This window comes from Meriones unguiculatus, chromosome 7 (assembly GCF_030254825.1).
Source record: "Meriones unguiculatus strain TT.TT164.6M chromosome 7, Bangor_MerUng_6.1, whole genome shotgun sequence".
In the NCBI taxonomy this organism is placed as follows: Eukaryota; Metazoa; Chordata; class Mammalia; order Rodentia; family Muridae; genus Meriones; species Meriones unguiculatus.
The window spans coordinates 33,313,425-33,333,653 of NC_083355.1; the positions used below are offsets into that span (position 1 = coordinate 33,313,425).

Here is a 20,229-nt window from a genome sequence, read left to right on the forward strand (position 1 = left end):
GCCCTCTATAGGAACTGACATACGCACACACACAGTTTTAAAAAGACGGAATTCATGTGCTCTCACCTGCTAGGGAAGGCTGGCCCAGCTCTGTCCTGTGGTTCTACAGACCCAGGAAGCTGGAACAGCGAGAAAGACCGTCTCTTTTCTGTGCGCAGCCGCTAGCTTTCTGGGTGAGGAGCGTGTTTCAGACTGGGCATGAGGATAAGGGGAAGGGCGTGCCTCGCAAGTTGAGAACTGACTTATGAAAAGCTGTTATTGACATTTTCCTTCCTTCCTTTCTCCTTCCCTCCTCGCCTCTCCTCTTTCCTCCACTCCTCACTCCTTTTTGGGTTTTCAAGACAGGGTTTCTCTGTGTAGCCTTGGATACCCTGGAACTCGCTCTGTAGGCCAGGCTGGCCTCGAATTTACAGAGATCCACCTTCCTCTGACTCCTGAGTGCTGGGACTAAAGGTGTGCGCCACCACGCTTGTCCCTCGCCCTTTCTTTATGAGACACAGTCTCGTGCACCCCATGCTGACCTCTCTTGATCCTCCTGACTCCATCCCTGGCACCCCTCCGCTCTTTCAGAGAAATTGTATGTGTCCAGTGTTATTTATGTATTTATTTTGAGATGGTTTTAAAACCATTTATTATTTGCGTGTGTGTGTGTGTGCCTTCATGAGTCTGTGTGTACCACACGCGTGTAGGAGCCTGTGGAGACCAGGAAAGGGCATTGGATACTCTAGAACCGGAGTTACAGACAGTTGTGAGTTGCCATGCAGGCGCTAAGGACCAAACCTGGGACATCTGGAAGGGCGGTGTGTGCTCTTCACTGCTGAGCCCAGAGATGTCACTTCAAACTCCTGAGCTCAAGCCATCTTCCTGTCTCAGCTTCCTAAATAATCGACTGCAGGTTTCAGTCACCAAGCTTGGGAAAATATATCCAGTATTACTAGCTTTTATTTCCTCAGAATTTCCTTTGTGTTTCCATAGCCACAAAGAGAAAGTACTGGGGAGAGGGAAAGGAGAAGGGGCAGGAAGGCGTGTGGAGGTGTGCTCAAAGTACATGATACACTTGTAGGAAAAGTCCCTGTTAAACCCAGTACTACATTCTGTGAACATATATCAATGGGGTGGGCTGTTCTTTAGTCTTAGGAACCATTATAGTAGAATAATTACGAATAAAAGGAATAAGTATAAGCAGATTAAGAGCCTAATCTCTGCCTCTTGTGCTGCCTTGGGCAGTGAGCTGGCTTCTTTAAGACTCTGTTTCCTCGTCTGTGAATAAGAAGGTAAGGTTACCGTGAGCAATAAATGATCTCTATTCAAAGCACCTAATGTAATGCCTGGGGTATGGCAAGCGCTTGCTATAAAGACCTGCCTGCAACATGCTTCAACAATAAAACTAAATGTGACTTCTGTCTGGAAGGTTCCAGCCAGCAGCGGATAGAAAGAGATGCTGGGGTTTTCAGCCAAGCATGGGGGGAGGGGCTCCAGGGGTCCTGTGGAAGTGTTGGAGGAAAGATGGAATGACCTGGAGGGGACAGGAACCTCGTAAGAAGACCAACAGAGACAACTAACCCAGCCCCATGGAGGCTTTCAGAGACTGAGACATCAACTAAGGAGCATGTTGGTCTGGGCCTAGGCCCCCTGCACATACATGGCTGTTGGGCTGCTTGGTCTTCATATGGGGTGCCTGGTGAGTGGAGGGGGGTCTGTTTCTAACATGGACTCTATTGCCTGCTTTAGGATCACTTCCTCCTGGCAGTGCTGCTTTGCCTGTCCTCAGGGGATGAGGATATGTGCAGTCCTGATGTGACTTGATGTGCTGGGGAAGGTTGATATGGTGGGGGAAAGGGGGGTCCTGTTTTCTGGGGGCATAGGGGAAGGGGAGGTACTGGGAGGAGAGGAGGGGTGTAAAGTAAATAAAAAAAGCTGTATTAATTTAAAATTTATTTCAATTAATTAACTGAATCAATTGAAAACTAATAATTAGATTCAAAAAATTAACAGCAGTTTATTTTATGTGTTTTATTTTAATTAGTATGTACTTTATGTTTGTAAATATGAAGATAATTATTTCTGGTGGTATTGTTAATGGTTTAAAGATGATGCTTTTTTTTTTTTTTTTTTTTTTTTGAGACATGGTTTCTTTGTGTAGCCCTGATTGTCCTGGACTCGCTTTGTAGACCAGGTTGGCTTCAAACTCACAGAGATCCTCATGCCTCTGCCTCACTGAATGCTGGGATTACAAGTGTGTGCCACCGTACCCACCGTTTTGTTTTGTTTTGTTTTTCTTCATGCTTTGGCTATTTATGTGGTCATGCTTGGCAGAAGCAAGATACTTGGTTCATACCCGATGGGCAGAATTTCTGTTAAATCAGTCAAGTTACTTGCCACCAGTCAGGACACAAGGCGAGAGGAGACTGCCAGGATTGGTGTCTACCTCATCTAACTTTTTAAAGGTGACTAAAATTAGTTACACAAATAAGCAGAAATTCTTTAAAAAGAAAGCCCAGACTGTTACTTTCTGTAGAAGACCCATAGTCCAATTTTATTCAGACCAGAAAAAATAAAAAGGAGAAAGTTTTGAATACACGAAAAGAAACTCAGCTGTTTCTCCGGGATGTTACAGCTGGAGGCACGCAGGCACTGGGGACCATCTGCTGATGCAGTTGACTTGCTACTACGTTGCGTTCTGTTCTGAGCGGCCACAGTTACTTTCCACAACAGTCCTCACAGTGTCAGGCATAACGCCTCACACATACCAGTGGTTTCCGTTGCTTATTTGGGCTTCTTCCTTTTTATTCAGCTTTAAAAAAAAATGTTTTTCACTGCTGGGGATTGAACCCAGGGCTTACACATGCTAGGCAAATGCCCCCTAGCCACCGAGTTACTACCCCCCATGAAGTTATTTCTGTTCTTGCAGCCCACCTCAGGAGTGTCCTGGATGCTACTGGCCACACCCTTGCCTGTAACGCCACACAAACCTTCAATGCCTGAGCACTTTACAGGCAGAGTAAATTCAAAAAGTGTCTTGGTCAGCCTTCGGCGCAGGAAATCTTAGTCCAAAACGGGAATATTGTTAGTTTTTCTTTGTTCTTGCCCGACCTCAGGGGGAAGAGGATCATCTTCGCTTGCCTCACGGAATGAGCCTAGCTGGTTTGTTGTTGTTTTGAAGTAGCTGCTTTGTTTATAAATGATGTATGTATGTATGTGTGGGTATACCCACACGAGTAGAGGTGCCCAGCAAGAACGGGAGTCCCAGGAGTTGTGAGCTATGTGGGTCTTGGGAACTCAGCAGTGTGCAGTGAGTGATTGCGCGCAACTGTTGAGTCATCCCTCTAGCCCTATTGGTTAGTTTATTTGACAGGGTTCGTACTGGGCCACAGGCAAGCCTCAAGGTTAATATGTAGCCTAGGCTGATTTCAGCTTGCAATGGTCCTCCTGCCTCAGCCACCCAAACAGATCATGTCAAAGAGTCTAGCACTTCGATAGTGAATTTAAGTTTGTTGATACTTTATCTTGAGAATAATTTCTACATTTTTGCTAGCATTTTAGCATTGACTTATCTTGGTATGATTTTTTTTTCAAAGTAAATTAGTGCTCTATTGGCTTGGAATATTTATAGTTTATAGCTGTATTTATAGTTGATTCACAAGGGAGAAAATTGGAAGACTTAAATATCTATAATAACATAAGTGGGAGCCTGCCTTTTAAAATAGAAAATTTAAATTCATCTTTTGCATTTATGGTGTCAAAACTGATGATCATGGTTTGGGATGTTTTCCTTGTTCGAAGTTTATCACTTTCCATGCTCTATGCAGTCAGAACAAAATTGGTAGGAAATGAAGACATATTGAGAACTGGTGTCTTAACCTGTAGGCATTCATGTGACGCAAATATCCCTTACCTGTTCCTATAAGATATTATTGATTATTGATGAAAAGGAACAAAATGTATGGGTTTCTGCTCCTCCTCTGTCCTGGTTTGTTTTATGTCATCTTGATATTAGCTGAAGCCATCTGTAAGGGGGAAAGAGGAAACCTCAACTGAGAAAATGCTTCCATAAGATCAAGCTGTAGGCAGGCCTGTAGGGCATTACTGACTGATGGGGTAGGGCACTACCACCGCAGGCTGGTAGTGCCGGGTTCAATAAGCAGGCTGAGCAAGCCATGAGGAGCAAGCCAATAAGCAGCGCCCCTCCACGACCTCTGCATCTGCTCCTGCCTCCAGGTTCCTGGCCCATTTGAGTTCTTGCTTCAACGGACTGTGACTTGGGATATATAACCCAGATTAACCCTTGCCTTTTCCAGGGTGCGTTTGGTCATGGCGTTCATCACAGCAGCAGTGACCCTAACTAAAGCATCCTCTACTGCAGTGGTTCTCAACCTTCCTTTGCTGCAGCCCTTTAAAATAGTTCCTCATGCGGTGACCCCAACCGTGAAAGTATTTCATTGTCACTTCACAACTGTGCTTTCGCCACGGTTATGAATTGTAAAGTAACTATCTGACATGTGTCCTCCGCCAAGGGGTCTCCCCCCATATCCAACGGCAGGATTTTACTTTTGCAGCTTACATCCCTACGACTAACCCTAGTCCTTGGGAGGCTGATTAAGAAGGAGCGCCATAGGCCAAAGGCTAGCCTGGGCTATGTAGCAAGACCTCCCATCCAAAAAACAAACAAAAAACCAAGTTTCTCCAAAACCAAGAAAGATATTAGCACTTTTATTCTTTGTTGTTAAAAGATAAGGAAACAAAGGCAGGACAGATGTCTCAGAAGGCCATTTTATTTTTGACTGTCTAAGCTCCCTAGGAAGGGGGCTTTGCAGTTGTAGCCTGCTCTACAGCTCTGTGACAGGGCCCATGGTAAAAGCGGTGCTTGGCCGTTGACCCTGTGCTGGAGGAAAATGGGGACTGAAGCTGCCTTACATGCTTTGCTGCAGCTCCCCTCAGGGTCTGCATTTTCCCCTGTTGTTTGAAGGACACATTTTCCTCTTAGCCCTAAATGGCACACATTGTTTTATTCTACACCTTTCCTCTTGTCCTTTTTAGAAGCAAGCAGAATATAAGTCATGAGAAGAAAAATGTCTCTTCTCTGTGAAGCTGTCCTGCCCTACTCTAGACAAGGCTGTCCTGGAACTCAGGGATCTGCCAGCCTCTGTCTCTGAGTGCGGGGATTAATGGCGTGGACCATCACACCAGGCTTCTTGTAGCTCAGTCTAAAACCCCAAACAGTGCTTGCCATAGAAAAGCCTCATAATTGGTGACACAGCTAGTGAGAAATGAAATCTTTAACATTTTTGAATTCTTTATTTCTGATACCGAGCAGGTTCCCCAAGATCCTCTGTGCCACTCCCCAAAAGAAAGGATTCTAAAGCACTTTCTCTAAAATGCTCTTTTTGCTTTGTCTCCTATTTAACTCTTTCTCTCCCAAAGAAAATTTGAGCTTTTAAATTTTTTTATTTTTTATTTTTTAACCTTTTCTCTCTTTTTTTGTGAATCTTCTGCCCCCGAAGGTTTTCAGCTTCCCCAAGATAACCTTTCTCAGCTGCTCAGTACACTGAGACTTTCAAACCTCACCCTTGTGAAAACATCTTGGAGTTTTTCTTACCATCACAGAGATTTTAGGTGGAGAAATGCCCACTCTGAGATGACTTAGGAGGAGATTATCATCTTTGCAGAAGGATCTTAAGACGTCTTTCTGGATCATTTGCTTTTGATATCGCCAGATTGTCCCTTATCCCAATGAAAACAGATATAGGAGACTGTACTGTAATTAGCTAATTCTGTCGTTCCTGCCAAGACAGTGAAGGTCCCTCATTGTGAACACACTCTGCTGCCAACAGCTCGATTGGAACATTGTGTTTATTTATGAGGAGATCTGATGTGAACAATTTGGCTGCAAAGATTAAATGAGGGAATAGGTTATATTGATAGACCTGATGTAATATTGGTCTTTTAAAGAAAAATTACAGTCACAAAAAGGAGCTCACATGTAAGGTATTGGACATCACGCAAAGCCTCACGGAAACTGAAAGCCCTCTCCTCCACTTGCAAGAGTCCCTTGCCTTCGCCCCTCCTGCCTTTTTGAAAAGTGGACGGATGTGATGGAGGCGACCTCGCCTGGTGTGATAAGCAGCAGATTGGAACCCAGCACAGAACTGGGTGTGCAATGCCAAGCAGTCCAAGTCGGTGGATATTCACTGCGTGTGAGCACCGATGGGCAGTCTGGTGGGACACAGAGCGTAGGCATGAGTATATGCACACATTAAAGGTTCCCAAGTCACAAAATAAGAACATGACAGAGCTGGGCATGCTGGCACACACCTGCGGGGACATGAGGATCAGGGGTTCTAGTGACCTGCAGAGTTCAAGGCCTGCCTGGGTTACCTGAGGCCCTGCCTCAAAACACCAAAAAGAAACACACACACACATTTATATGATAGAAATGGAAATAGATCAGTGAATCATAGAAAATAGAATGGGTGCTTGCTTTGGCAGAACATTTTCTAAAACTGGAGCTATACAGAGAAAAGACTAGCATGACTCCTGAGCGAATAGTGACATGCAGATCTGTGAGGTGTTCCATATTTTTTTGAGAGTCAAATAAAACTTATTTGATAGCCTATTTCAAATCTGTCATGTATTTTCTAATAGAACTTAATAGATATTTTATCAAAGTCATCATCTTTTTTGAAATGTAAATAACGAGTGTTGGTTAGATAATCAGAACTTTGGGGAACAGGGAGAGCCCTGAGTCCTGAATGGATATGCGTTGGCATGGCCACAGCCATGTACAGGACCTAAAAGCCCGAGATCCATGGTGGGACTGCAAAGCCTAACCCCTGGGTGAGGCTCAGTAATGGCAAAACCTTTCTAGGATCCATGTGTGGATGTTGACAGTGGGCAGAAAATGTCCGCCACAGTGTTCTTCCCTAGGATGTTGATGGCTGGAACACTGCTCCCTTACAGAGTTTGCTGCTACTGATATTAGCTAAACCCATCTTCTTGTTCAGCTGAATGCAATAGCCCTGACCCCTGCCTAGCTGCAGACAATAGCCCCGCCTCCCTGTTCAGCTGTATATAATAAACAGCCTGAGCTTCCTGGATGCAGCAGTTTCTCCATCCGAGAGCCCGACCACCCGCTCCTAGTTTTTCTCTGTCCACGTGGTGGGCGTCTGCCATTTTTTTATTCCCTCTTTGCCTCATCAGGTCTAATCCCTGGAGTTGTACAGTGCTGTGGCAGAGAAAGAAGCTTGTCAGCTGTAGCCCCAGTTCCTTAAGATGCTCCAATTACTCATTGAAACTTGGGAGTTGGAACTAGCCTGGGCAGGCAGCATAGCAAGGTCCCATCTCAAAAACTAAAACCTTAAAGTTAAGTTGATTCTAGAATAGAAGTATCGTTCTGATGGGCGGAAGAAGGTGGTGGTGAGACTGGGAAACCCTCGCTTTGAGGCTAAGTTAGATGTGGCAGCATGTGTTTCTGACATACTAATTTTGTGTAAGGAAAAAAGGAGAATACAAGATCCAACCTGTGTTGGAATATGTAATGATTATTGAAATGAAAAGGATTCGTATAGTGTTTTTACATACATACTTGAGAATTATAAGTTTCGGGAGGCATCTATTACAAGTCCCACTGCGTTCATGCCCCTGTGTGATTTTCTTTGAAGAGACTGGGTTTTAAATGTATTGCCACCTACAAGCGGCGTAAGCTGAGGCGCATTCCTAGCATTACTGAATCTCAGCCTTCCACGTTGCCCGCTACGTCCAGTAAATTGTCTCGGGGCTGCTGCACTGCCTCACTCTGGGGGCAGCGGTCTCAGAGACCGGGAGTTGTCAGTGCTTTCCACAAAGAGCCAACGGAAACCATTACAGGCTATGCCGGCCTCAAGGTACCGGGTGCTACAACTCAGAAATGTCACTGTTGCACAAAAGATCTGATGTCTAAACATATAATTGAGAATATTCTCTCCCCCTATTTTGGTGACAGTGTCTTTCTATACAGCCAGGCTGTGCCCTACTATGCCTAGCTTTATGGTGTGATTATAGTCTTAAGAAAATGTCTATTCCTAAAATCAGAGGCAGGACCAGCCTGACCCACATTCTGAAGTTTGGCGATCACACTTGAATGGTAAGCCTGTAAGTTGTGCAGTCCTGTGGCACAGGTTATTTTAAGAAGGAAATTTACATGAGCTGTAAGATGTAGTAATTTTCTAGCCTCGTTCACGTGGTTCCTGCAAGATAAAAGCTGACCAGCGGATTCTTAAGGAAGCCATTTAAAGCCTTCCCCTTTGACTCCAGAATTCTCAGTTGGAAAATAAAAGCCATCTTCTATCAAATTAACTATAATTAGGTATGTGAGTAAGAGCAATAATATGTGGATGTTGTTTTGGATTTCTTGAAGGCAGGCCAAAGTAGAAATTATAGCTGAGACCATCGTAACTGCGGTAATGTCCTTAAAACACAATATGACGAGAAACTTACAGCCTAAATGCTGGGCTGCTCAGTGTCTCGTGGGACCTTGTCTTTTGTGCAGACTAGGATTTTTATCTGGAGGGACTATGTATTGCTTTGGAACTTCTGCTCAGCCTGCCATGGCCTCATTCTTGAAATAGGATTAATAATAAAAGTCACAGACATTCTACTAGAGGAGCTTAAGGAGTGGGCTGATAAGGGCTTTTTAAATTAGTTGGAGCCCTGTTAGCACTGTTTCTCAATCTTCTTGCCTGTTTGTTTGGAAAGGTTTACGTTAGCTCCCAATTTTAGCGATTCCAGCCCATTGGCCCTGTTGCTTTCAGGCCCCAGAGTTAGCAATCATGGTGGGAAGGAGCATGTGGTGGAGGCTGCTTTTCTAAAAACAGCTGGGAAGAAACAAAACAAAACCGTTCTGGTCCTCTAAATGTTGTCTGAGATTTTTTTTTTAACAGTTATTTGAAAAGTTTGCTTATCATATTATGTTAATCAAATTACTAGGGCAATGTGACACTTGGTCCTCTCCTTCCACCCTGTGGGATTGAACTCAGGTCCTCAGGCTTGGTAGCAACCACCTTTACCCACTGAACCATGTTTCAGGCCCTTGATACCTCTTTAGAGTCTTGACTGAAGAATAACAAATTGATTGATCTTTTTAGAACAATCATTGGCCAATCCTATTTAAAAGTTTCCATTGTAGGGTTTTTTTTTAAATAATGTTGTGTTGTCATAGTAACTTTATTCATCAACTCTTTTGTTTGTTTGTTTGTTTGTTTTGTTTTGTTTTGTTTTGTTTTGTGTAGCCTTGACTGGTCTGGGACTCACTATATAGACCAGGCTGGTCATGAACTTGTAGAAATTTGCATCCCTAAAGGTATGTGCCCTCACATTCTGGTTATTCATCCACCTTTGATGATAAGACATCTTTTATAGTTATCGTGTCACCATAGAAGAGGATTTCTATTTTCTTTTTCTTTTCTATTTTTTGTCTGTCTATTTTGAGCCAAGGTCTCACTGTGTAGCACTGGTGGCCTGGAACCTCCCAGTGTAGACCAAGCTTGAAGCTAGAAGTATTGGTGCATGCCTGCAGTCTAAGCACTGGGAGGTAGAGGCAGGAGGATCAGGGATTAAAGGTCATCCTTTCCTAGTGAGGTCAGCTTGGGCTGCAGGACACACACACATACACACACACACACACACACACACACACACACGAGACCAGGCTATCCTTGAACTTGTAGTGATTCTCCTTCCTCTGTCTCCTGGCTGCTAAGCTTACAGGTGTACATGGCCATACCAAGCTAGGATTTTCTTTTTCCAAATCTGAAAATATTCCATTGCCTTTATTTTTATAGGAGCGTTACATGTATTATACATTTTTTTATTATGGTAAAGAGATACGTCATTGTAAAATTGTATGACATTTATTTGTATTATGGTACAATACCTGGAAGGTACAGTTTATTCTAGTCACTTTCTACAACTTGGTAGTATTAACTCTAGTCTTAATGTTGTATAATCATCGTAGTCTTACCTCTGGGATATTTTCATCACTTCAAGTAGAAGTCCACTCAAAAGGCCAAAAAAGGGCTGGAGAGATGGCTCAGAGGTTAAGAGCAGTGGCTGCTCTTCCAGAGGTCCTGAGTTCAATTCCCAGCAACCACATGGTGGCTCACAACCATCTATAATGAGAACTGGTGCCCTCTTCTGGCGTGCAGGTGTATATGCAGACAGAACATTGTATACATAATAAATAAATCTTAAAAAAAAAAGTTTAAGAAAAGGCCAAAAAAGGCCAAATAAAACTTTGTCCCCATTAAACAGCAAGTCTCCATTCTCCCAGGCTCTGCTTATCCTTTCTTGATTTTGTTTATGAATGAATTTGCCTTTTCACGCTCTGAGTTCATAGAAACTGAATCCGGCAATTTTCATCCTAAGTTTCCATGTGTTAGTGTTTTCAAGTTTATTCACATTGTACAACCATCATGAGTTTTTTTCTTTTAGTTTTTTGAGACAGGGTTTCTCTAGGTAGCCTTGGCTGTCCTGGCCTTGCTTTGTAGACCAGGCTGGCCTCGAACTCTCAGAGGTCCACCTCCTCTGCCTCCCCGAGTGCTGGGATTGCTGTTGTGAGTCACTGTGCCCTGTTCATCAAAATTTCTTTACTCTTCCTTTCTTTCCTTCTTCCTTCCCCTTAATTCCCCCCCACACACACATTTATTTATTTAGTCTCAAACTGTAGCCCTGGATGATCTCAAACTTGCTCCAATCCTCCTGCTTCAGCCTTCTGAGCTTATGGGATTACAGACTTGAACTACCATGCCCAGCTTTAGAAATTTCATTGGCTGAATGTTTTTTTGTTTGTTTTTGTGTGTGTGTTTAACACTCTGTTTATGTAGCCTGTCTTTTGACATTTGGATTCTTTCTGCCCTTTGACTCTTGTGAATAGTCTGTGTGTGTCTATGTGTCTGTGTTGCTGGGATAAACTGCCTCTTGCATGCGAGGCAAACCTTTTACCATATCTGCATCTTCACCCAATAATGCTACTTTTAGATACTGGTTTGAGTCTTTGTTTTCAGTCCTTTTGGAGATATATATATATATATATCCAAATTCTACACACACACACACATACATATATATATGAGTAGAATTACAGGATTACATAGTCCTCACTTTTTTTTTTATTTTTTCTTTTTTGAGACAGGGTCTCACTTTATTTTATTTTATTTTTTTTAAGATTTATTTATTTATTACTTATGCAATGTGTGTTAGCATGTACACCTGCACGCCAGAAGAGGGAACCAGATTTCATGTTTAGATGGTTGTGAGCCACCATGTGGTTGCTGGGAATTGAACTCAGGACCTTTGGGAAGAACAATCAGTGCTCTTATCCTCTGAGCCATCTCTCCAGCCCCCAGAATCTTAATTTTAATTAATTGTTTTTTTAGACAAGTTCTCATGTAACCAAGACTGGCCTTAAACTGACTACATAACTCAGGATAGCCTTGAACTTCTTTCTGATCCTCCTGTGCCCACCTAGGTGTGTGCCACCATGCCCAGTTATGCTGTGCTGAGTGAGACCAGGCCCAGGGCTTTATCTGTGTTAAATAAGCATTCTGGGGCTGGAGGGATGGCTCAGAGGTTAAGAGCATTGTCTGTTCTTCCAGAGGTCCTGAGTTCAATTCCTAGCATCCACATGGTGGCTTACAACCATCTGTAATGAGATCTGGTGCCCTCTGCTGGTGTGCAGATACACATGCAGACAGAACACTGTACACATAATAAAAATAGCTTTAAAAAAAAATAAGCATTCTGCCAACTGATCTACATCCCCACCCCTAGAATCGTAATTTTTTAAGCATTGATTATTAATTTTAAGATAAGACATGTCTTGGGATTTCATAAATTCCTTTTGGGGACAATAGCATTTCTACAGTTGCCCTTTTAGAAATTTCATTTCCACTTCTTTAGATTTAAAACAATACTGATTTCCTTGGCATGCATTCACTGAGAATCTAGAAAGATTTTTGCATCCCAGCAGCACGTGAAAGGGGCTAAGAATAGACCATGCCACTTTGCAAATGTGTTAACATGCAGGGCTTTCCGAGCAGTCTAAAACTGAGATGATAGCAAAACACTAGATTTTTTTCTTTTTTCTTGTTAGGAAAAAAAGAAAAAAGATTTAAAATTTTCTCTATTTTGTGTGTGTGTTTGGTGGGGGGAGAGGGGGGTTGTGCGTGAACGCCATATTGCTCATGTGCAAGTCAGGGGAAATCTAGTCAGGGTTTTCTTTCCTGCATGTGGGCTCTGGAGGTCAAACTCAGTCATCTCGGTTGGCACCTTTACCTGCAGTGCCACCTTGTTGGCTTCCGATTTCTATCTCCTACAAACTGCTTATGCTTCTAACTAAGTGTAGACTACAGTGGTTTTCCAAAGTTAAATGTTCATTGCATCCAGTCTGATATGAGAATCCCAGCACTTGGCAAGGCTGACTTAGGGGTAGGCTTGTGAGTTCAAGGCTAGACTGGGCTATATAGCACAGATCTGTTTAGCTTGGGGAGAGATGGTGCAGGAAGGGACTTGGGCAGGGTAGGATGGGAAGAAGAGGGTGGGGAGGAGAGAAGAGAGAAAGGGGAAAGGGAAGGAAGAAGGGGGTGGGGAGAGACAGAGGTGGACCCAAGCATTGCTAAACAGGAAAAATGAAACAGTACTTAGTAGGAGAAAGTGTTTATTAGTTACTGTCCACCAGATCTTTGCTAAGCACTATAAGTCCATTGTCTGGTTTAATTCCCTCGAGGGATTAAGCTATACTGAGTAAAAGTTCTTACTATATGGTACAGATGAGGTGAGAAACAAGGCACACAAAGAGGTTAAACAAGTTGTCTAATGTCAGTAGGTCCACGTTCAGTTTAAAGCATCATTAAGTGTATATAGTGACACTTGCTGGCGCCGATGAAAATACCATCTTTAATCCTGGGTGGAATTCACAACAAAAATTAGCCCAGTGCATATAATATTGTATGGACACTTTTTTTTTTTTTTAAAAAAAAAAGGCAGTTGGACTTTCATTAAGGCTCTTTGAAAGCTGTTTACTCCCATATCTGGGCTTTAATTAGTGTAAGCTTTATGTGGCCAGATTCTTTATTTTCTCAGTATCTTAGGAACCGGCAACTCATACTCGAGCCAGTGAGAGTTAGACTAACCGGGTCCTGTGTGAAATGCTGCCAGTACTTGCTGCTTGTGCTCTGTTACAAACTCTGCAGTCACCCTTCCCTGCTCCCCTGGAACCTGGTGCTTTCTGGAAAAATATCTGTATGTCAGCCTCATAAAGACAGGCGTCTTTGAGCCAAGTACTCAGCAAAGGTGTAATGAGTAGCAATATGTGACTGCATTGCTTTACTTGAGTTTTTAAACTAGCACAACAGGTTATTGGCTTTATTATGGTATTTCCGTACATCCCTGTTTCTGTTGGTTTTCCTCCTCCGCAGCTCTCCAGTACATGGTTTCTACACGCCTGTCAAATAGGATGATGGGACTTGCTGCTTAGTGTGGTTGTTGATCTCTGCTCCCCCAGTTGCCATAGCCATACTCTTACTTCTGTGTGCTTTCGTGAGTATGTAAAAGTAAGATAGCACAGTGAGAAAGGGCATGGGCTTCGGTGTCAGACCAACCTGAAATTGTCCTTGGCCCCAGGATTAATTGTGTTTATTTAGCCAAAATACCAAACATCTCAAACCTCAAGTTTCTTGTCAGGAAAAGATCATTTGGTAATGTAACCTTCTCCTTCTGTGTGTGTGTGTGTGTGTGTGTGTGTGTGTGTGTGTGTGTGTGTTTACACGGTTCTAGTTACCTGTAATGACTGCCATGCAAAATTAATCAATGGGATTTTAGATTAATAACTCATGTGCTTTTCTGGGTTGCATGATCGAATCTCATACCCGGTGCACGGGATGAGCTCCATCCATGTGTGAACCACATTCAGGCAGCATGTGCTACCCACCGCCAATCACACGACCTCCATTGTGGTTATCAGGTTAAGAAAACCGGGAAGTTCTCGGTTTCTCAAAGGAAAGAAGACATTAATATGCTCAGGTTGCTAAGATGGACAGATGACATTCACATCACATGAGTGCAAGCGTGCATGCTTCCGCGTGTGTGTGTGTGTGTGTGTGTGTGTGTGTGTGTGTGTGTGTTTTGAGACAGGGTCTTACTGTGTAGTCCTGACTTACCTAGAACTTGCTTTGCAGACCAGGCTGGCCTGGAACTCACAGAGGTCTGCCTGCCTTCTGAGAGAAGGACTAAAGGTGACCACACCATGCTCAGCCAATTCCTGTGACTTTTATTACAGTGTAATTATATGTTACTGATTTCTGCTGTGCCTACGTAATAAATTAAATGTTTATTATAAGTTGTATGTATAAGGAAGAGCAGGATGTGCGGGGCTTAGTGTCACCCCTGCTTTAAGGCGCAGACGGAGGGCGTTAGAGGTAAGGGAGGGGCTGCTGTGGTGCTGACCCATAGCATTGCTGAAGGCTTAACAAGATGACGACACACTTGATTTGGTAAAATAAGTTCAGGACTCATTCATGGCTATCAACTCCCCCCCCCCATTTCAAATTACTTACTAGTCAATTGTAGAAGATGTGATCAAAGAACTACAAGACTGTACAAACTGGCAATTTTTATTATTCCACTTATTCATATCAATGGCTAAAATGCAGACTTAAAATAGACTAAGTGTGCCTCAGTGATTTCTATTTCATGATTGTGTCCAAGCTGCAGAAAGCCCAGTAGGGTTGCTTTGTGCTGTATCTTGCTAAGATATACAAATGGATGTTTAAAAATAAAGAAATATACCTAAGGGGTTAGGGGCACCTCGGTACATGGAGTACTTGCATAGTGTGCATGCAGCCCGGCTTCAGTCCCCAGCACCCCATAAAACAAGGCCTGATGACGGCTCCGAGATCACGGTCCCCAGAAGGTAGAGGCAAGAGGATCAGAAGGCCAAGGATGTCCTTGGCTACATACTGAGTTGAATGTCAGTCCTATCTCAGAAGAAAAGAATGTATATGTTTTAATGTATATATTTTAAACGATGACTAAAGGAATCCCTTCTGGGAATGAGTCAGACCTAAAGGTTAGCAGCGACGGTCTTGCTAATTTTAGATAGATATCATGCTGTGTGAATAACAAGCTAGGAAGACCTAATAGATAGCAGAACTTTCATTAGCAAGTAAAGCATAACTGAGTTTGAAGGTCTACTCCTGGGCTCAATGCCAGTGGTAAGAGAAGATATTTGAAGTGCAAATGGAAAGCAGTTTATATAAGTGATTGTATCCTATGGAATATTTTACATGTTTAGCTAAACTTTATATTTTTTAATGATCACCTGGAAAGCAGCAAAGAATTTAATAGAAAAAGAAGAAAGCTGTTTATCTCATGAGTATTTCTACATTTAAGCCTCTTTTCCAGTGAGTACTACGTTGAGAGCAAAATAATAACATATCCTCTCATTTAGATATAGACATCATGGATGTGGGAGGCTTGGGACCAGGCAGTCACTTTCCTGATACAGTAGAAACAGCAGAAGGGTAGATTGGCTGACCTATGCGAGTGGCACAGACTAACAGACTTTTGCTGTCTATTAGGTCTTCAGGGCTGTTCACACGGCGTGATAATCTGCTTACCTAGATTGGCAAGACCACCGCTTAGGTCTGACTCACTCTCACAAGGAGTTTCCTTTACTCATGATGCATACTTTAAATACATGGGAGGCCTAGCCTTTTCTCAACCATTTCCACAGCCTGCCTGGAACGGTTATTCACCAACGGAGTGTGGGCCCAGTCCACCAGCCAGCTGCTCACGCCTGCCTGCCAGGCAGTACGCTAATGGAGAACTGCAAGGTGACAGAGGAAAAAGATCATTTCATGCTTAAGATGATGAAGCCTCAGCTTGAAGTGGGAGTTGAAGTGGCAGCCTCAGGAAGGAGTCTGACAGATGACAAAGATCCCAGAGCTAAAGACGAGGAGTGCAGAAAAGTAAAGCAGGAATGAAGGACACATTAAGGGAGGCAGACAAGTGACAGTGTGTGTGTGTGTGTGTGTGTGTATGTTTAAAAGACCAAAGAGGCTATGTACAGTTGACTGAGATAAGCATTGTATAAGCATTGTAGAGCAAGAACAGCAACATGGGTGATGTAGCTCCCAAGCTGGATTTGGGGGGTTATAACAACTTCTGAACGCCTGCGCCACTGTTAGTAGGAAAAATGTCGGCAGCGGAGCCACCTTCGCTGTTCCTTCTGTTTGGCCTTCTACCAGGACTAAGTGTCCTTCAAATAGAATGTGTTCTCATTTCCAAAGGTACACCCCATAGACATTTGTAAATGTGCTCATCAATTAAGATATTTCTGTTTTAGACCCTGGCTGGCCATCAGCAGAACATGTGGAACTCATTGTGCTTTTTCCCCTCCCGTGGGGGAAACGCTTAAGTGGGAGAAACATAAGTTCACTACGTCAGTTGGTAATTAAAATTATGGTGCCAGTCCGGTGTACCATACTTCTGGGATCTGCTGCTGGGAAAAAAACAGATTGTAATTGATTCTGTTGTTCCAGATCTGTGACAAGCGAAGGCTGTCAAAGACCATTGCCCACTTTCTGTCCTTGTCTCCAGTAAAACAGTGAGGTAGAAGCAGATAAAGAAGATGTCAGGGGAACTGCCTTAGCGTTGTTGGTGCTCGGCTTGTCTGACCTGGGGCAAACCTGCCAGGCTTGATTTGTTTTCTGATTTTTAAAACGGGAGCAAGGTATCTCCTTTACCCGCAGGAAGACATGGACTGTGAAGATGGGGTTGTGTAGTTTATGCAAGCACCTTTTAAGCTACAAGGCTTATATATAAAAAGCCTAGGCTCTGGGGCCTGGGGAGATGGCCCAGCACTTAAGAGCTCTTGCTGCTCTAGCAAAGGATCCAGGTTTGGTTTCCAGCACCCCCATGGCAGCTCACAACCACCTGTCACTCTGGTTCCAAGGGCTCCAGTCCTCTCCTGACCGCTGAGGGCTCTAGGCATGTACATGGTGCACATACGCACACATGCAGGGAAAAACATTCATGACACGAAATTACATTTACAAAATTAGTAAAAACTAAAGTCTGATCCCCTTCAGTTCTCTTGCCTAAGAGTCTTGTTTATTGTAAGAGAAGCTGAGATGGGCATGCTCCTGCGGTGTTAGCGCCTCTGTTAAACTGCTGGACAGATTGAATGTGTGGGGAAGCAATTACAAAAGGGAGAGTCATGTCGACGTCACACAAAGACACAACGCGGTTGCCATCCCAGGCATAGGAATGGCTTCTCAGGACTGTGGTCCTGCTGTTCCTTAAGGAAGGCAGGTGAAGAGCAAAGGCTTCTGGGCTGGCTATGTTTTCTATAAGAATGCAGGACGATGGTTTCTGGGCTGGCTATGTTTTCTATAAGAATGCAGGACGATGGTTCCTGGGCATCAGTAGGCAGTCTTTCCAGTCTGAAAATAGCATTACTAGGAGCTGTCTGGATCATCTGCAAGTTAGCTCTGTGGTTGCCTCCTTCTCATAAAGGCCTGGAACTCTCTATAAACCTGGCTGCAAACTTTCAGCGATCCTCCTGCCTCTGCCTTCTGAGCACCAGGCATGTATTATGTGCCTGGATTTTTTTAATTTTTTTTATTTTTAGGAAATTAGTTTTGTTAGGTGGCGATCTTTTAACCCCAGCACTTGTGAGACAGAAGTAGACAGATCTCTGAGTTCATGCCAGCCCGGTCTACAGAGTTCGTTCCAGGACAGTTAGGGCTACACACAGAAACCCCGTCTCAAAAAAACAAAACAAAACAAAAAAGTCTTGTACCTTACTGTACAGTATCTTCAAAATTAAGCATTGGTTTGATTATACATGAATAAAGTGTGAGGTTTAATTTTTATGCGTGTTAATGATTACTCCCCCCCGCCCAAATACTGTAGGCTTTTAGAATGTGAATATGGGCTGTGGTTGTGACTCAGGGGCGGGTCACTGGCTTAGAATACACAGGGGGCAAGTTAGAGTTGGAAAGAGTTTGAAAGGAAGGGGGCAAGGACACTTTGTTGTCAGTCTAAGAGGAACATGTGTTAACAACAAAGCTCCTTCTATACAATTTAAACTTTTTTCTGTGGGGATAAAACTGTAGCTGGCCCTAAAAGCAGCAGCTGTGAGCCACCTGATGAGGGTGCTGGGAGCAGAACCACCGGGTGTTCTGTGAGAGCAGTACACTGTTTTAATGGCTGAACCATCTTTCCAGCTCCATAAAACAACTTAAAAAAAAATCACAACTATCTGGGCCTGACCTGGTGGTGCACAGCTTTCATCCCAGCACTCAGGAGACAGAGGCAGGTGGATCTCTGTGAGTTCAAGGCCAGCCTGCTCTGCAAAGAGAGTTCCAGGACAGCCAGGGTTGCATAAAGGGAACCTGTCTCAGAACAACAAAAAAAACAAAGCAAATAATTTCAGACTTCAAAGCTGGAGTCAGTGAAGAGAGGCACTTCTCTGACTTTAAGTGCTATGTTTTAGTGACCAAAACAATTATCTTGAAATGAGGAAGGATTCAAATGGAAAAATATTTATTCTCTTCACTGCATTTCTTTTTGAGACAGCATCCTATGTACTTAACCCAGGCTGGCCTCAAACTCACTATGTAGTTGAGGATAACCTTGAACTTCTGCTCCTCCTGCTTCTGCTCCAAGTGCCAGGATTAAAGGTGAGCTGCATTGCTTGTGGTCTTGTGGCGGAAACACAGGCCTCTTGTGTCCCAGGAAAGCACTCTCTAAGGAAGCTACATGCTCAGCCTCCCCCACCACCCCTTTTCTCTTCCCTCCTACATGTGAGATTTATTACTGAACATGCGTGAAGACAGAACTCAGCACAGTGGAAGCCCTCAGCAGTGCAGGTCTTAGGGACCGTGGATGGGAATTTTGACCCCAGAGCCACAAGACATGAGCTTCTTCTCAGCTATCATGTCCAAATTGACTTGCATTTAACTTGGGGTAGCCCCTATATCTTTGACATGTGGATCTTCTCACAGCCAGAAAACTTGAACTTGGCTCCCCACAGGACCTCAGTTACAGGTTCCTTATTCTGCAGCTTGGTGTGGATGGACATATGACCTGGCCAATGTGAACTCTGGACTGTACCCTTAGGCTTCCCCAAAGCACCCTGCGTACCTGTCTGGAGCCTAGACTTAGGACAGCATTGAGATCAGAGACATGAATAGCCATGAGAAAACGGTCTCCAAGGCCCCTTAGGGTGAGCCAGGCTGTGACAGGCTGCAATACAGCACCAAGGAGCCCGCACACCAGGCCTGCATGAGGGAAGGAACCTGGTCAGCTTAATTGGCTCCAGGTCTCTTCTTCTGCAATGGTTTCACCTGTGGCCCAGGTAGACCAGTCCCCTGCATCAGCCTCTTGATGCTGGGTTTACAGGCTCCCCACCCACTATGCCTATGTTATTATTTTTTTTTAATGAATTCAGTCTGTCGCTGCTGCTAAATGTTGATTCCTATAAACCCCAGTGTTTATGTGTTTGTGTATTGACTTGTGTTAGGTAGCACTGGAGAGATGGTATTCATTTAAAACAAGTGTATTTTAGAAGCTGGAGAGATGTGGTTAGCAGCACATAATGGTCTTCCAGAGGACCTGCGTTTGGCTCCCAGCACCCATGTCAGGTGACTCACAGATGCCTGTAACTCCAGCTCCATGGGCACCTGCATAATTAAAAAGAATTAAAAATGCTGGATCCATGGATCAGCAGCCAAGAGCACTCACAGCACTTCAGAGCTGTTGACTCCCCAGCACCTACAGGGTAGCTCATAACTGTAGCTCCGGTTCCAGAGGAGCCTACACCGTTTTCAGACCTGTTGGGCACTACGTATGCCAGTGACACACAGGCCTGCATAAAAGCAAGACACCTGGACACGTAAGAATACATTTTCAAATAAAAATAAAATAAGCGTATTTCTGTTGAGAAAAAAGTTGATAGTTTAGAAAGTTTTTTTTTTTTTTTTTTTAATATATGACACATCCACAAGTTAAGGGGGGGCAATGTACACCAGCCACTCTTTTTTTAAAAGATTTAGTTATTATGTATACAGTGTTCTGTGTCTGCATGTAGGCCAGCACACTAGAAAAGAGCACCAAATCTCATTACAGATGGCTGTGAGCCACCATGCGGTTGCTGGGAATTGAACTCAGGACCTTGGGAAGAGCAGCCAGTGC

General features: G+C 43.7%; 1 protein-coding gene, 1 non-coding gene and 1 pseudogene across 2 annotated transcripts in view; 2 read left to right on the forward strand and 1 right to left on the reverse strand.

The window, feature by feature from the left end:
• The window catches only part of Ppm1e (protein phosphatase, Mg2+/Mn2+ dependent 1E), a 127,007-nt gene that overhangs the window by 31,020 nt on the left and 75,758 nt on the right, over positions 1-20,229 (forward strand). The window lies entirely within an intron of this gene.
• On the forward strand, positions 6,471-6,580 carry LOC132655513 (U6 spliceosomal RNA). The gene has a single exon (XR_009593316.1). It is a non-coding gene; the product is annotated as a U6 spliceosomal RNA (small nuclear RNA).
• Positions 19,239-19,357, reverse strand: LOC132655538 (small nucleolar RNA SNORA70; annotated as a pseudogene).